The sequence below is a fragment of the Scyliorhinus torazame genome, chromosome 6 (assembly GCF_047496885.1).
Source record: "Scyliorhinus torazame isolate Kashiwa2021f chromosome 6, sScyTor2.1, whole genome shotgun sequence".
NCBI classification, from domain to species: Eukaryota; Metazoa; Chordata; class Chondrichthyes; order Carcharhiniformes; family Scyliorhinidae; genus Scyliorhinus; species Scyliorhinus torazame.
The window spans coordinates 80,324,899-80,341,504 of NC_092712.1; the positions used below are offsets into that span (position 1 = coordinate 80,324,899).

The 16,606-nt window shown below is 51.1% G+C and overlaps 1 protein-coding gene across 4 annotated transcripts in view; it reads right to left on the bottom strand.

The window, feature by feature from the left end:
- jcada (junctional cadherin 5 associated a) overlaps positions 1 to 16,606 on the bottom strand; it is a 483,762-nt gene that overhangs the window by 305,657 nt on the left and 161,499 nt on the right. The window contains exon 1 of one of the 4 annotated variants that reach the window (XM_072508377.1): positions 10,185 to 10,310. The exons of the other annotated variants lie outside the window; for them this stretch is intronic. The gene's annotated coding sequence lies outside the window, so the exon portion shown is untranslated. Of the gene's footprint in view, positions 1 to 10,184; positions 10,311 to 16,606 lie in introns of those variants that run through there. 4 annotated transcript variants of the gene reach the window in all.

Genomic DNA, 16,606 nt, shown 5'->3' on the forward strand with positions numbered 1-16,606 from the left:
GTAGGAGGCCACACATCTTAGAGTAATAAAGCCTCAGTTGTATTCAACTCTCGTCTCTGTGCAATTGATTGTGCATCAATTTATTACTCTAAGATTTTCAGAAGATGGACCTCCGCATCAAGCCAGATTGCCTGCAGCTGGATCCGCAATCAAGCGACACCAAAAAGTACTTTCAACATTGGCTAGCTTGTTTCGAAGCTTACATCAGGTCTACACCAGACCCAATCCCGGAAGCTCAGAAGATCCAGATACTCTACTGGCGGCTGAGCTCCAATGTTTTTCCTCTTATCCAGGACGCGCCGAACTACGACGAAGCCATGGCGCTACTGAAAGAGAATTACGCCCAGCGGACGAACACGCTCTTCGCCAGACACATACTCTCTACTCGCAGTCAACTCCCTGCTGAGTCCGTAGAAGATTTCTGGCGTGCTTTAATTCCCCTGGTCAGAGACTGACTGTCAGGCCGTCACGGCCACGGAACATTTGAACCTCCTTATGCGGGACGCCTTCGTTACAAGGATAGGGTCAGACCTCATATGCCAGCGACTTTTAGAGGGGGCCACGCTCGACCTCACAACAACAAAACAACTGGCGCTACCGATGACGGTCGCCTCGCACAATAGTCAGGCCTACACCCCCAGTCGCACGGCCCACCCCTCCTACACATCGTGGACTCCGCAGACGGTCGCCCCACCGGGGGCCTCACCCAGCTAAACACCTGTGCCACGAGCCAGCCAGCCAACCCCGGAGGCCCCCGATGTTACTTCTGCGGGTAACAGAAACACCCCCGCCAACGCTGCCCGGCCTGCACTGCCCTTTGCAAGGCCTGTGGCAAGAAGGGGCACTTCGCTGCGGTGTGCCAGGCCCGCTCAGTCGCCGCTATTGCCCCGACCCCCCTCGCGTACGGACAATGGGCGCCGCCATGTTCACCTCCCCAGACCACGCGTGGCCAGTGGGCACCGCCATCTTCTCCCCCTCAGACCACGCACGGCCAGTGGGCGCCGCCATCGTCTCCCCATCAGACCACGCGCGGCCAGTGGGCGCCGCCATCGTCTCCCCATCAGACCACGCACGGCCAGTGGGCGCCACCATCTACCCCTTCCTGGACCACGTGCGGCCCATGGGCGCCGCCATCTTTTTCAACCCCCGCCACGTGAGGCCCGTGGGCCTCCATCTTGTCCACCCCAAGATCATCAGGCGCCGCCATCTTGTCTCCCCCACGGCACATGGGCACCACCATTGTTCCAGGACCCGTGCCCCCCGAGCACCCCATTGTTCAACACCAGCGTCGACCAGCCACGACTCGCCTCGGTCACGATCGGCCAGTCTCGCCCGCACAATCTAGCCACCGCCTCGACAAGAGTGAAGATCGATGGGCATGAGACCTCTTGCCTGCTGGGCTCCGGGAGCACCGAAAGCTTCATCCATCCAGATACGGTAAGGTGTTGCTCCCTCGCGGTACACCCCACCAATCAAAGAATCTCCATGGCCTCCGGGTCCCACTCCGTGGCGATCCGGGGGTACTGTATAGTCACACTCAATGTCCAGGGTGTAGAATTCAGCGGCTTCCACCTCTACATCCCCCCCAACCCCTGTGCTGCCTTGCTACTCGGCCTGGACTTCCAGAGTAACATCCAGAATCATGAAATTCGGCGGGCCCCTATCACCCCTTACTGTCTGCGGCCTCGCGGTCCTAAAGATCGGCCCACCTTCTCTATTCGCAAACATAACCCCGGATTGATAACCCGTCGCCACCAGGAGCAGACGGTACAGCACCCAGAACAGGACCTTCATAAGGTCCGAGGTCCAGCAGCTCCTTCGGGAAGGCATCATCGAGGCCAGCAACAGCCCCTGGATAGCCCAAGTGGTAGTGGTGAAAACGGGAGAAACACAGAATGGTCGTGGACTACAGCCAGATCATCAATAGGTACACGCAGCTCAACCCGAATCCCCTCCCACGCATATCTGATATGGTCAATCAGATTGCACAGTACCGGTTCTTCTCAACTGTAGACCTCAAATCCGCCTACCACCAGCTCCCCATCCGTAAGGCGGACTGCCCATACACTGCCTTCGAGGCAGATGGCCGCGTCTACCATTTTCTCAGGGTTCCCTTCGGCGTCACCAACAGGGTCTCAGCCTTCGAAAGGGAGATGGACCGAATGGTCGACCGGTACGGGTTGCGGGCCACCTTCCCGTACCTAGACAATGTCACCATCTGCGGCCATGATCAGCAGGACCATGATGCCAACCTTGCCAAATTTCTCCACATCGCCACTCTCCTAAGCCTCACCTATAACAAGGAGAAGTGCGTATTCAGCAGGAACCGCTTAGCCATCCATAAGACCATAAGACCAAGGAGCGGAAGTGAGGCCATTCGGCCCATCGAGTCCACTCCACCATTCAATCATGGCTGATTTCAACTCCATTTACCCGCTCTCTCTCCATAGCCCTTAATTCCTCGAGAAATCAAGAATTTATCAACTTCTGTCTTAAAGACACTCAACGTCCCGGCCTCCACCGCCCTCTGTGGTAATGAATTCCACAGACCCACCACTCTCTGGCTGAAGAAATTTCTCCTCATCTCTGTTCTAAAGTGACTCCCTTTTATTCTAAGGCTGTGCCCCCGGGTCCTAGTCTCCCCTGCTAATGGAAACAATTTCCCTACATCCACCCTATCTAAGCCATTCATTATCTTGTAAGTTTCTATTCGATCTCCCCTCAACCTCCTAAACTCCAATGAATATAATCCCAGGATCCTCAGACGTTCATCGTATGTTAGGCCTACCATTCCTGGGATCATCCGTGTGAATCTCCGCTGGACCCGCTCCAGTACCAGTATGTCCTTCCTGAGGTGTGGGGCCCAAAATTGCTCACAGTATTCTAAATGGGGCCTAACTAATGCTTTATAAAGCTTCAGAAGTACATCCCTGCTTTTATATTCCAAGCCTCTTGAGATGAATGACAACATTGCACTTGCTTTCTTAATTACGGACTCAACCTGCAAGTTTACCTTTAGAGAATCCTGGACTAGGACTCCCAAGTCCCTTTGCACTTCAGCATTATGAATTTTGTCACCTTTTAGAAAATAGTCCATGCCTCTATTCTTTTTTTCAAAGTGCAAGACCTCGCACTTGCCCACGTTGAATTTCATCAGCCATTTCTTGGACCACTCTCCTAAACTGTCTAAATCTTTCTGCAGCCTCCCCACCTCCCCCATACTACCTGCCCCTCCACCTATCTTTGTATCATCGGCAAACTTAGCCAGAATGCCCCCAGTCCCGTCATCTAGATCGTTAATATATAAAGAGAACAGCTGTGGCCCCAACACTGAACCCTGCGGGACACCACTCGTCACCGGTTGCCATTCCGAAAAAGAACCTTTTATCCCAACTCTCTGCCTTCTGCCTGACAGCCAATCGTCAATCCATGTTAGTACCTTGCCTCGAATACCATGGGCCCTTATTTTACTCAGCAGTCTCCCGTGAGGCACCTTATCAAAGGCCTTTTGGAAGTCAAGATAGATAACATCCATTGGCTCTCCTTGGTCTAACCTATTTGTTATCTCTTCAAAGGCTATGTGGTCCAGAACAGAGTTCTGGGGACCGATCCCGATTGCATGCGCCCCCTCATGGAGCTCCCCCTTCCCCACTGCCCCAAGGCCCTCAAACGCTGCTTGGAGTTCTTTTCATACTACGCCCAGTGGGTCCCAAACTGTGCGCACAAGGCCCGCCCACTCATCCAGTCCACCCTTTTCCCCTGACGTCCGAGGCTCAACAGGCCTTCAACCATATTAGAGCCGATATCGCCAAGGCCGCGATGCACGCAGTAGACAAGATGCTGCCCTTTCAAGTGGAGAGCGACGCATTAGACGTTGCCCTAGCCCCCACCCTCAATCAGGCAGGCAGGCCCGTGGCATTCTTTTCACAAACCCATCATGCCTCAGAAATTAGGCACTCCTCCGTCGAAAAAGAGGCCCAAGCCATTGTTGAAGCTGTACGGCACTGGAAGCATTACCTGGCCGGCAGGAGATTCACTCTCCTCACTGACCAACGGTCGGTAGCCTTCATGTTCAATCACACACAGCGGGGTAAGATCAAAAATGTTAAAATCTTGAGGTGGAGGATTGACCTCCCCATCTACAACTACGAGATTTTGTATCTCCCCGGCAAGCTCAACGAGCCCCCAGATGCCCTATCCCGAGGTACATGTGCCAGCGCACAGGTAGCCCGACTCCGGACCCTGCACGACAACCTTTGTCACCTGGGAGTCACACGGTTGCACCATTTCATAAAGGCCCGCAATCTGCCCTACTCCGCCGAGGAAGTCAGGGCAATCACCAGGGACTGCCAGGTCTGTGCGGAGTGCAATCCACACTTCTACCAGCCGGACCGCACGCGCCTGGTGAAGGCCTCCCGCCCCTTTGAACGCCTCAGCGTGGATTTCAAAGGGCCCCTCCCCGCCACATATTTCCTGCTGGAGGTCACACATCTTAGAGTAATAAAGCCTCAGTTGTATTCAACTCTCGTCTCTGTGCAATTGATCGTGCATCAGGGGGATCGATAAGATGCCACTTGACTGCCTGTTCTTAAACCTATTGAGGCCCTTAACTGCCCAATTAATGGAAGGAAAGGGAGGAGTTTATCAAAAGGGGCAGGGAGGGGGGGTGAGGTGGGGCCCTGTGTGCATCAGCAACATCCTCCACGATATCACTCTGCCCCAATATGTTCCTCCCTTCTTCCTCTCTGATACCTCTTCGCCCTAGGCTGTCTGATTCCTCTCCACCGTAAATGCCCAGGTCTGGCTGGTCACAACCGACAATCTACACGAGTCTCCTTGAATTCCCAGCAGTGCCCACTACTGGATCAGATTGGCCAGCACCTCTCAAGGTGGGACTTCCTGCCGACTGACGGGCGGAGGTCCAACTCTCAGCCCGTTTAGCCTGCCCCCAGGATGTTATTGTTGCGGGGCAGGCCTTTTACAATTCATTCCCTTTGGACTGGCTTTCCTTTTGGGGTTGGTGGGGGGGGGGGGGGAGTAGTGGAATCCAGCCCTTTAATTCCCACAGTCTCTGCTCAGTGACCTTTCATCACGAGGACTCTGTACCAATTCATGCCAATTCAGGGCATTTTGCCCAGCTGCTGGCCCCATTGATCTCGCCCTGCGGGGAAGCAGCTGGTAGTCACACAACTTGCTCTTCACCATGGCATGACTGCGATTGGAATTTGAGGACAGGGGAAGCCATATCCCAGAATTCGGAGGGAAAGAACAACTCTCCCATTGTGTCATCCCCAAAGTCAATGCATGAAGGGATCCTCTAAAGGGACATTTCAAGGTCAAGGTGGTTATTTGAAGGACATGCTATTGAGCAGAATTGCTCTGATCAGGAACTTAATCTTCAGTGCTATACCATAGTGTAAACGATTGCTCACCTGTGGACTTTCAAGGGCAGTGTCTTTTTTTTATTGGTTTTGTTTCTAATTAAAATGACTGGAGGGATTTTCCATGCAACTCATCGTGTGTTTTGCGGCGACGGAGGTGTCTCGCTCTTGGCAGGCAGTGGAATCTTGTGGTCCCGCCATTGTCAATGGTGCTTCTCATTGAATTCGCCCTGCGCCGCCATGATACCCACGGCAGGGGTGTGCCATCAGCGTGAACGGACGATCCCGTCACTATGAATGACTGGAAAGTTCCAGCCGATCTATCTTTTGTTGCTTTTATACCAATGCATCTTGCAATATAATGTGTAATGCTAGCATGATGGCCTGAATATTTTAATGTCGAAAGTACAGCCAGGTGCTGTTTAACTATTGCCCAAGATTTAAATTAAATGCTTTTATATTTAGAGAAAACAGAGTAGGAATAAATAGGTCATTTTCAGTTTGGCAGGCTGTGACTAGTGAGGTACCGCAAGGATCAGTGCTTGGGCCCCAGCTATTCACTAACGATGGGTATGATCTACCAGCCGTCTTGAACCCGCAAGGCGTCGTGGCCGGTAGCTGCTGGGAGATCCCACTTCTGGAATCTACCTGGCTCACCACGCCTTGTGAGATCTAACGTGATCTCGCAAGACATTGTGATCTGAATCCCGCCCATTGTGGGTAGGATTAGTATTTTGCAAATCTGCATATTAGAGTGAGATAGCTAAACTCATTCTAATATGCACTCCCATGATCTACCCGAGGCGTTGGGATCTGACCCCTTCACCTCGAAGACCTCAGGTGAGTGCCGTTCAGCACTGGTCTCCACAAACAAGGACCATATGGAACTGCACTTAGGGGGGTCTCCTAGGGGATCGGAGACCCAGTGCTTGCCCTCTGTGCAGGGCCGTGTCCTGATACTGCTGGTGCCACCCGGACACCTTGGCACTGCCAGCCTGGCATCACCTCCTGGGTGACAGCCTGGCACTGCCAAGGTGCCAGGCTGGTATTGTTCCCACGGTGAGGTTTAGGCCTGGGGGCCCCTGCGCATGTGAGCTGGGGAGTGGGGGGTCCCAAGGACCTCCTTATAAGTGAGTTAGGGCTTAGGGGGTTTCATGGGTCATGTCAGGGGGTGTCGAGGAATCGGGGCGCCATTAAATGGCATCACAATCTCGTCCTGCACTGAGGAGGTCCGATGAGCAGAGCCCCACAGTGCAGGAAACGTGACTAAGTGCGGCCTGGGCAGGGTGTTTCCCACTGAGGCCCTGAATTGAAACAGAGCCCCGATAGATGGCATGGTGTTTCTCGACACTGCAAGCATTGGGAAACACCTGGCTAAACGCGCTCGTCACGGGACTCTGTTCAAATATGGTTAGATCACCCCCCCTAACCAATGATTTCAATATGGAGATTATATGCAATATTTCCAAACCTAGGTGGCAGTGCGAGTTGCGAGGAGGGTGCAAAAATGTTTCGAGGGATTTGAAGAGGCTATGTGAGTGGGCAAAAATTTGGCAGATGGAATACAATGTTGGGAAGTATCGGTTTATCCATTTTGATAGGAAAAACAGAAATACAGAGTAATTCTTAAATAGTGAGGGGCTGGGAAATGTTGAACTTCAAAGGATGTCATTCACGAGTCATTGAAAGCTAACATGTATGTACTGCTTCACAGCTCCAGGGACCTGGGTTCGATTCCCAGCTTGGTCACTGTCGGTGCATTCTCCCCGTGTCTGCGCTCCTGTTTCCTCCAGGTACACCGGTTTCCTCCCACAAGTCACAAAAGACGGGGCGGGATTCTCCGAGCCCCTGCCAGGTTGGAGAATGGCCGGGGGACGGCGTGAATCCCGCCCCGACGCGGGCTGCCGGATTCTCCGGCGCCAGTTTTTCGGTGGGGGCGGGAATTGCGTTGCGCCGGTCGGGGGCCGTTGGCAGTGGCCCCCCGGGCGATTCTCCGCTCCGCGATGGGCTGAGTGGCTGCCCGTTTTCGGCCAGTCCCGCCAGCGTAAATCAAACAAGGTCCTTACCGCCGGGACCTGGCTCTGCGGGTGGCCTGCGGAGTCCTCGGGGGGCCTGGCCCTGGAGGGGGCCCCCACGGTGGACTGGCCCGCGATCGGGGCCCACCGATGTGCGGGCGGGCCTGTGCCGTGGGGGCACTCTTTCCCTCCGCACCGGCCGCTGTAATGGTCTACCATGGCCGGCGCGGAGAAGAACCCCTCTGCGCATGCGCTGGGATCATGCCAGAATACGCTGGCGCTCCCACGCATGCGCCAACTCGCATCGGACGGCAGAGGCTCTTCAGCTCCGGTTGGCGCGGCGCCAACACCACCGGCGCCAGCCTAGCCCCTGAAGGAGCAGAGGATTCCGCACCTTCCAGGCAGCCCAACGCTGGAGTGGATCACGCCACTCCTCGCCGCCGGTACAGCCCGCCCCGCCGGAATCCCGGCCATGCTGTTAAGTGAATTGGACATTCTGAATTCTCCCTCAGTGTACCCGAACAGGCGACGGAGTGTGGCAACTGGGGGATTTTCACAGTAACTTCATTGCAGTGTTAATATAAGCCTAACATACATAGAAGCATGTATGTAAAGATGTCTTACTGCAATTATATAAAGTCTTGGTGAGACTACGGGCACGATTCACCGATCGCGGGACTAAGTGTCCTCGCCGTCGTGAACGCTGTTGCGGTTCACGACGGTGCGAAACGGGCGCGGGCAGTAGCGATTCTGGCCCCCACAGGGGGCCACCATGGTGCTGAAGCGGTTCACGGTTACATCCTGGTGCAGACTGGGGGCGGCGCCAACCCACGCATGCGCAGTGGCGAAGCGCCAACCGCGCATGCGCGGCAGACTCACGGAACTCTCCGGTCCCGACGCAACATGGCGCGGGGGTTCTGGGGCCGGAAGCGCAACAAAGTAGGCCCGGGGGAGGGGGAGAGGGGGGAAGAGGCCGGCCCGCCGATCGGTGAGCCCAGATCGCGGGCCAGACCCCATCGGAGGCCCCACCCCCGGTGAAGGAGTGCTTTTCCCCGCCCCACAGGCCGACCCAACCCTTCGCGAAGAGTTACTGCCGGCAGCTACCAGGTGTGAACGGCGCCAGCGAGACTCTGCCGTTTCCGTGTAGCCGCTCGATCCATCAAGGCCGGAGAATCGGAAACCCGGCCGCGGACAGCGGCCTGCGACCGCTCTGCGCCAAACGCGCCAGCGCAAATGGCGCCGATTCTCCGCTCCGCTGAGAATCGCCTGCCGGCGTCGGACTGGCGCTGCGGGAAAAAATGGCGCGAACGGCGATTCTCCCATACGACGTGGCATGGGAGAATCGCGCCCCACACCTCTAGTATTGTGTGCAGTTTTAGTCTCCTTACCTAAAAATAGATATACTGTCCATAGAGGAAATGCACCAAAGGTTCTCCAAACTCAACCCTGGGATGGAGGGATTGACCCCAAGGAAAGATGAAATAGATGGGGCTTTGGAGTTTAGAAAAATAAGAGGTGATGTCTTTCAAACATACAAAATTCAACAGGGGTTGACAGGGTATATGCAGGAAGGATGTTGCCCCTGACTTAGTGTGGGGGTGAGGGGTGTTTAGAAGAGGGTACACAGTCTCAGAATAAGGGGCAGGCTGTTTAGGACAGACATGAGGAGAAATTCTTCACTCAAAGGGTGGTGATTTTTTGGAATGCCCTGCCCTACAGGGCTGTGGGGACTCAGTCATTGAGTATGTTCAAGATTGTGATCAATAGGTTTCTACATATTAAAAACATCGAAGGCTAGAGGGATAGTGATGGAAATTGAGGTTGAAGTAGAAGACCAGCCACAATCTTGTTGAATGGAAGAGTAAGCTCGAAGGGTTGAATGGCTTACTCGGGTTCTTATGGTCTTATGTTCTTGATATCCCAGCACTGTTCTGCGGTGCTGGAGAAAGTGCCCTGCACAGTGCAGGAAACCCTCAAATCAACCAACTTGCCTGCAGTCATGGGGTCCAACAAGTTAACACTTCAGAAATCTAGCACAAAGTCGGTCAGAAACTTCCATCTCATTAGGTTGGTGGCATGCAGACTTTGAGTACTGACTGCAATAGCGGTTTTTCAAAAAGCAATTCTGAGAATCAGGGCCACAGACTGAATAAGAGATTAGTATAAAAGGTAGAAAGGTTGCTTTGTTTCTTGGGTGTGTGGTCAAGAAGAATAAAGGCTGGTGCGGAAAATTACCTTTATATTTACACTTGCCAAGAAAACTTAATAAAACTCGACAGGCACAAGGAAGAGAAGCTTAATCCCTCATGTTCTTTAAGCATGTAGTGCTTTCATTGAACAGTATCATATAGTCTTGTGGAACACATTCAGCTCCTTGCCTGTAAAATGCCAGAATGCAGGCTTTATTCCACACTTCCTCCCTTGTCCTTCATATCACTTTTTATGCTCAGTAGAAAATAGCCAGCAAAAGAAAGGCTGTCTTTTATTTTTCAGCACTTCTGCAGTTTCTTCAGATTCATGCTTCAGGGAGACAGTCTCGTACAGCAGTAAATGTCCTTTATAACAACTCACAGCCCTCAGGATCAGAGTCTGTGGTGGGATACGGTGCATGGTTACAATTTTAATGTTAGAATGTGAATATGTTGTTCATGGCAATTTTCAAGCAGAAGAAATGCAGCCATTCTCCTGCCTAAAGTGATAAAATCAGCATATCACATTTAAATTACAGTAAAAGCTCAAAAACAGCACTAATTGAAATATTTTCTGAAATGCTGTACTGATTTCTCACCTCCTGACAGCTGGGTGGCTTTGGAAGCAGGGAACATCCTGATGAAATTGATAAAGTCCGGTCAGATTATTCGATCCAAGTGACTAACACATCTCTCTATTTATGATGGTAACTGGCGTTGCTCCCCTGTTCATTGCACGCAGCAGTACATACTCTGTGCGAGCTAACAAAGCCACAGCTAGCGGATATAAGTGGGCCACCAGCTGACACTTTGATTCAGATTCCAATGGAATAAACATTGGGTTTAACCTTTTCTTTCATGGTGCATATTGCATGCAGCCCATAATAGAATTTGCTGATCAATCAGTAACGTGACGACCATCCATGTCATGTGAACGGCAGTTTGTGCTTTGTGTCTTTAGCCAGCCGTTTAGAAGAGATGGACTGACGGTTTTGCAAGAACATAGGGAAGCTTGGAACAAGAAAAAGACTATTTGGGCCATCAATTTTTTTGTGGACTCTACCCTTAATCTCTGAAGAAAATCTCCTCCTTTTCTCACCCCTCCAAGTAAGAAAGACTTTGAAGTTTTACATTTATGTAGCTCCTTTCTGGACCATAAGATGTTCCCACGTGTTTTACACTGCATGAGGTAGTTTTGAAAGCTACTCACTGCTGTTATGTAGGTATAGCTGAGTGAAATATAATCACCAGCATCATTCAGATTTAACTGGCTTTAAAAGTGATATTCCACACTATTAAAATTGGAACTTATAATGGAAGATTCATAAAAAAAATGAATTGCTATAATTCAAGGAAGGTATAACCGCCATTTTGCACACATAACAAAATGAACTTTTGTCAGCTCACAACAGGCTCGCGTTTGAGGGAACTGGCTACGCCCTCATTTTAAATAGGCTATGTTTTGTCTCTTCTCCAGGTGTTAGTGGATCTTCTGCCGAACTCACGGCAGATGATCAGAGGAACAATTGCAGAGATTTTAGTAGGAATTTAAATGCTATTTTAAGAAGCCTGGAGGTCCCAGTATTCCCCTGTGAGCACCCGATGTAGGCAAGGTTCATACTGTAGGCAGAAACTCACCTAATGTTACAAGGTTCAGTAAGGAACCCAGTGTAAGCCTAGATATTTAAGTGAGGCCAGTATGGGTCGATGGTGTTTTTATGCAAACAGAATCCTCATTCTCCATCATTTGCATTTGACTTGCTGCCAGATAATCAACCTTAATATTTGCAAACGTAATGAAAAGCATGGCTGTTCACTGGTTCCCATGGTTTGAGTGCTGGGTAGATTACTGTCACTCTTAGAACTACCCCTCTCTCATTTCTCCATCTTCAACCTGCCGCTGAAGCTCAGGTGAGAGACTGCATCAATGAATTAAATGGCACAGTAAAATAACTGGATCTCATAGGCTGCCAACTGTGGAAAATATTAGTGGAAAAGGGCTCCTAGAGCCTAAAGATCTTGCCATGTTGTGTCACTGGAAACTCTGTCTGCCGCTTTCATCTGCCGACAACCTATTTCCAAGCCCACGTAAATAATCTGGATGCGCACCTGGAGTGGAGAAAGAGCAGTGGCTTTCCTGCTGAGTGCCACAGTTCTGCTTTGAATATGGGATGCTTTTTCTTGGGTCCAAGGAAAGACTGGGGTTATTAGTTTCGGTAAAAGGTCGATTGATTGCCATTGTACTTGTGAGGCCTTTACTTGTTCCAGAACAGAACCATAATCTGCCCCCACAAGGACTTGTGATTGATATTGCCCCTTAATGGGCCAAATGGGGCGGGATTCTCCGAAATGGAGGCAGAGTGTTCGCGCCGTCGTGAACGCCGTTGAGGTTCACGACGGCGCAAAACGGCCCCTATCCCGACCGATTCAGGGCCCGATAATGGGCTAGGAGCGGCGCCGCGTCATTTACACGCGCCAGGCCTTGGCGCCGCGTAAAGGCGGCGCCGCATACATGACACGGCCGGCGCCGCATAATTGGCGTCACCCGCGCATGCGTGGTTGCCGTCCTCTCCGAGTCCACCCTGCAAGAAGATGTCAGACGGATCTTGCGGGGCTGCGGAAGAAAGGTCCTCCTCCTTCAGAGAGGACGGCCCGACGATCGGTAGGCACCGATCGCAGGCCACACCCCATTTGAGGCCCCCCCCCCATGCAGGGTCCCCCCTCCCCGCAAGCCGCCCCCCCCCAGCGTTCCCGCGCTGTTCCCGCCGGCAGCGACCAGGTGTGGACGGCGCCGGGGGGAACCCGCCGTTTTGGGCTGGCCGCTCGGCCCATCTGGGCCTGAGAATAGCAGGGGTGCCGGAGAATCGCCATTTTGGGTGTCTTGGGCGATTCTCCAGCCTGCGCCGCGCGGAACTCGACGGGGCCGTTCTCGCCGCTTGGGAGAATCGTGGGAGGGCATCAGACCGGCGTCGCGGGAAAATTTGGCGACCCAGGCGATTCTACCAACCGGCGCGGGAGCGGAGAATCGCGCCCAGGGCCTTTTCTTGTTCCATGTGCTCTTACCCTATGATGTCCAATTCACATTGGATGGGCAGCGTCACAACACAGCTCAAATTAAACAATGTTGACCACTGGTTGGATGGTTAAACAGCAGATGTCAAGTTTAATGAAAATGCCTCTGTATGTACTTTGAGATAGTATATTGTCACTACACTCAGTGTTGTGCTATTTGTTGCCTACTAAAATCATCACAACCATTTCAATTTGATTAAGAGTTATACTGTAGCTCAGCTAATGCCAAACTAATTCTAATTCTGATATTGCATAAACTTCATTTTATTCCACTGCTATCCGCTGGTTGGGATTGCATTCCCTGGTTCTATCCTTGCTTATCTAATTGTTGCTAAAGTATCACTTGAAATTTCTTCTCCTAATACTCCTGCACCATTAGATCTGTTGGGTCCCAAGGGATTATCCTTGGCTCTCTCCTATTTCTCACAGACATGCTGCCCCTAACTACATCAGCTGTTAGCACAGTTTTATATGTAGTTTGATGACACTTCACTCTACCTCATCACAACCTCGCTCAACTCCACTATTGTCTCTTTTTAGGATAAGCAGAAATTTCCATCAATTAAATATGGGGAAAAGTGAACCATAGTTTTCAGTTCCCATTCCAAACTCATACGAACATCCCCATTCATAGAATTCCTCCAGTGCATAAGAAGGCCCTTCGTCCCATTGAGTTTGCACCGACCCTCTAGAAGAGCACTTTACCTATGCCCACTCCACCGTCCTATCCCAATAACCACATCTACTCTACATATCTTTGGACACTAAGGGGCAATTTATCATGGCCAGTCCATCTAACCTGCACATCTTTGGGACTGTGGGACCGTTGGAGGAAACCGGAGCACCCGGAGGAAACCCACGCAGACATGGTGAAAAAGTGAAAGGAAATTCACACAGTCACCCAAGGCTGGAATTGAACCCGGATCTCTGCTGCTGTAAGGCAGCAGTGCTAACCAATGTACCACTGTGCTGCCCCATTACCCATAGAATCGACTGTTCCAAAGCACTTCTGGTTGGCCACCCACATTCTACCCTCCATAAACTTGAGGTCATCCAAAGCTCTGCTGCCTGACTTGCACCAATTCCCTCTCACCTATCTCCACATGCTCACTGCTAGCTGATAGCTTGATTTTAAAATTTCCATCCTTGTTTTCAAAGCCTTTCATGGCCTTGCCCTCTTTATCTAACTGATCTTCTCACGTCTCATAGCTCTGGAGATATCCGCGCTCAGCTAATTCTGGCTCCTTCAGTATCGCCAATTTTAATTCCTCTATTATTAATTGCCTTGCCTTCAGCTACCTTGGCCCCACATTCTGGAATTCCTTCCCTAAATTTCTCGGACTCTGTACCTCTCTTTCTTCCTTTAATCCACTCCTGAAAACCTACCTCTTTGATTCAAACCTTTGGTCCTCTGCCTTAATATTGCTGTGTATGGCTTATTGTCTAATTGCGCACGGTAATGATCCTAGGAAACCTGGGGCATTTTATTACTTTAAAAGGTATAAATATAATTTGTTGAGAATTGTTAAGTAAATCTTATTAATATTTATTGCGGCATGCAGTTAAATATTAATGTAGTTCTGATCCTTAGCTCTTCCGATGGAACTTTACACATTTTATTCTCCGCCTTTCCCCTTTAAATTTGCTTTTACATAACCTCGCAAAATATGTTTATGACAAATGTGATCAAATTACGGCTCGGTAGCACAGTGGTTAGCACTGTTGCTTCACAGCATCAGGGTCCCAAGTTTGATTCCCGGCTTGGGTCACTGTCTGTTCGGAGTCTGCACGTTCTCCCCATGTCTGCGTGGGTTGCCTCCGGGTGCTCCGGTTTCCTCCCACAAGTCCCGAAAGATGTGCTGTTAGGTAATTTGGACATTCTGAATTCTCCCTTAGAGTCCCCAAACAGGCGCCGGAATGTGGCGACTGGGGGCTTTCCACAGTAATTTCATTGCAGTGTTAATGTAAGCCTACTTGTGACAATAAAGATTATTATTATTATATTTTTAAAGACAGGCAAGCACAGCGATTCCTGTCAATTCTTTGAAGAGATTGTTGTGCTGAGAATATAGCTGATGCATTCCATTATAGCCTCTACATTGATCAATTGTAAAGTAGACCATCAAGTGAAATATTGCATAACGTGTGAAGGACAAGTGAATCAGGAAATGCTCTAACTAGTCAAATGGATTTGGACCTTTAAAAATGCTGAGAAGAAGTACTAACTGATGTGTTGGGTGCTCTGGATCCGTGGAACACATACAGGCCACCAACACTTAAAATAGTACAACACTATTTTATTAAGCTAGAAACTGTTGAACATACTTTCACTGTGGGTTAACACGATGTTAGATTAAACTAAAGACCTATGCCTGTCATAACCAGTCTATGGTTAGGACATGGTGAAGATCTGTGCTGTATGCTGTAAGCCCTGTCCTTCTGAGAGGCTGCATCCCGAATGAGCGGGAACTCTGATGCCCTCTGTCTATATAGTGAGTGTGCTCTAAGTGGTGATCGGCTGCGGTGTTGTGAGTGTTGATTGGTCTTGCTGTGTGTCCATCAGTGTGCGTGTCTGCACCATGACATACTGGTGTATATTATGACATCCCCCCTTTTATAAAAAATGTATGTGTGTGGCAATAAATAATGTGTGGTGAGAATGTTCCTAACTACGTGTGGGGTGCGAAGACATATTTACAGGACTACGTACATGAGAACTAAGCTATTTACATGGGAAGGTGCCTGGTGCAGAGAAGCAGTATGCAACAAGAGTAACGAGATCAACACTATATACAAACCAGGTAAACAATCAAACAAAGCAACAAAACAATTCAGAGAGTCCATAAATTTGAAAAGTTCATAAATTTAGTCTCTGAGGTGGGCGACGAATTCTGGTTGACCGCCTCAAGGGTGGGTCGAGAGCCGCCGGTTCAAGAGCGGGCTGGACTGCGTCAGAGTCAGGGTGAGGCAGAGTAACAGGGAGCTCTGCATAGTCTGTGGCAGGGTCAGCAGGAGGGCAAGGCGACACTGGAGGATCATGTGGCGAGCATGGAATGAGACGAAGGGTGCGTCGATTGCGGCGCAGAATAGAGCCATCCGGTAGACGAACCAGGAACGAGTGGGGAACCACCTGCCGAAGGACAACAGTAGTTGCAGACCAGCCACCATCCGGAAGATGGACGCGGACGTTGTCATCTGGAGCCAGAGCAGGGAGATCAGCTGCACGGGAGTCATGAGCCGCCTTGTGCTGTGCACGAGACAGCTGCATCCGGCGAAGGACCGGAACGTGGTCGATGTCTGGGACATGGATGGACGGCACCGTCGTCCTCAGGGTACGGCCCATGAGTAACTGGGCTGGTGACAGACCAGAGGACAGTGGGGCGGAGCGATAGGCCAGCAAGGCAAGGTAGAAATCAGACCAAGCATCGGCAGCCTTGCATAGGAGCCGTTTGACGATATGTACTCCCTTCTCCGCTTAGCCGTTGGATTGGGGGTACAGGGGACTAGACGTCACATGGGCAAAATTGTACCGCCTGCCAAAGTTGGACCATTCTTGGCTGGCGAAGCAGGGCCATTGTCCGTCATAACCATGAGTGGGATGCTGTGTCGAGCAAAGGTTTCTTTACAGGCACAAATGACTGCAGACGAGGTGATGTCGTGCAACCGTATCACCTCCGGGTAATTCGAAAAGTAGTCCATGATCAGGACACAGTCTCTACCCAGCGCGTGGAACAGTCCGATGCCCACATTGGTCCATGGTAACGTGACCAACTCATGGGGCTGCAGGGTCTCATGTGATTGGGGCGGCTGGAAGCGCTGACAAGTGGGGCAGTTGAGCACTGTGTTGGCTATGTCGTCATTAATGCCGGGCCAGTACACTGCCTCTCGGGCCCGTCGGCGGCACTTTTCCACTCCAAGGTGACCCTCGTGTCGTTGTTCCAGGACAAGC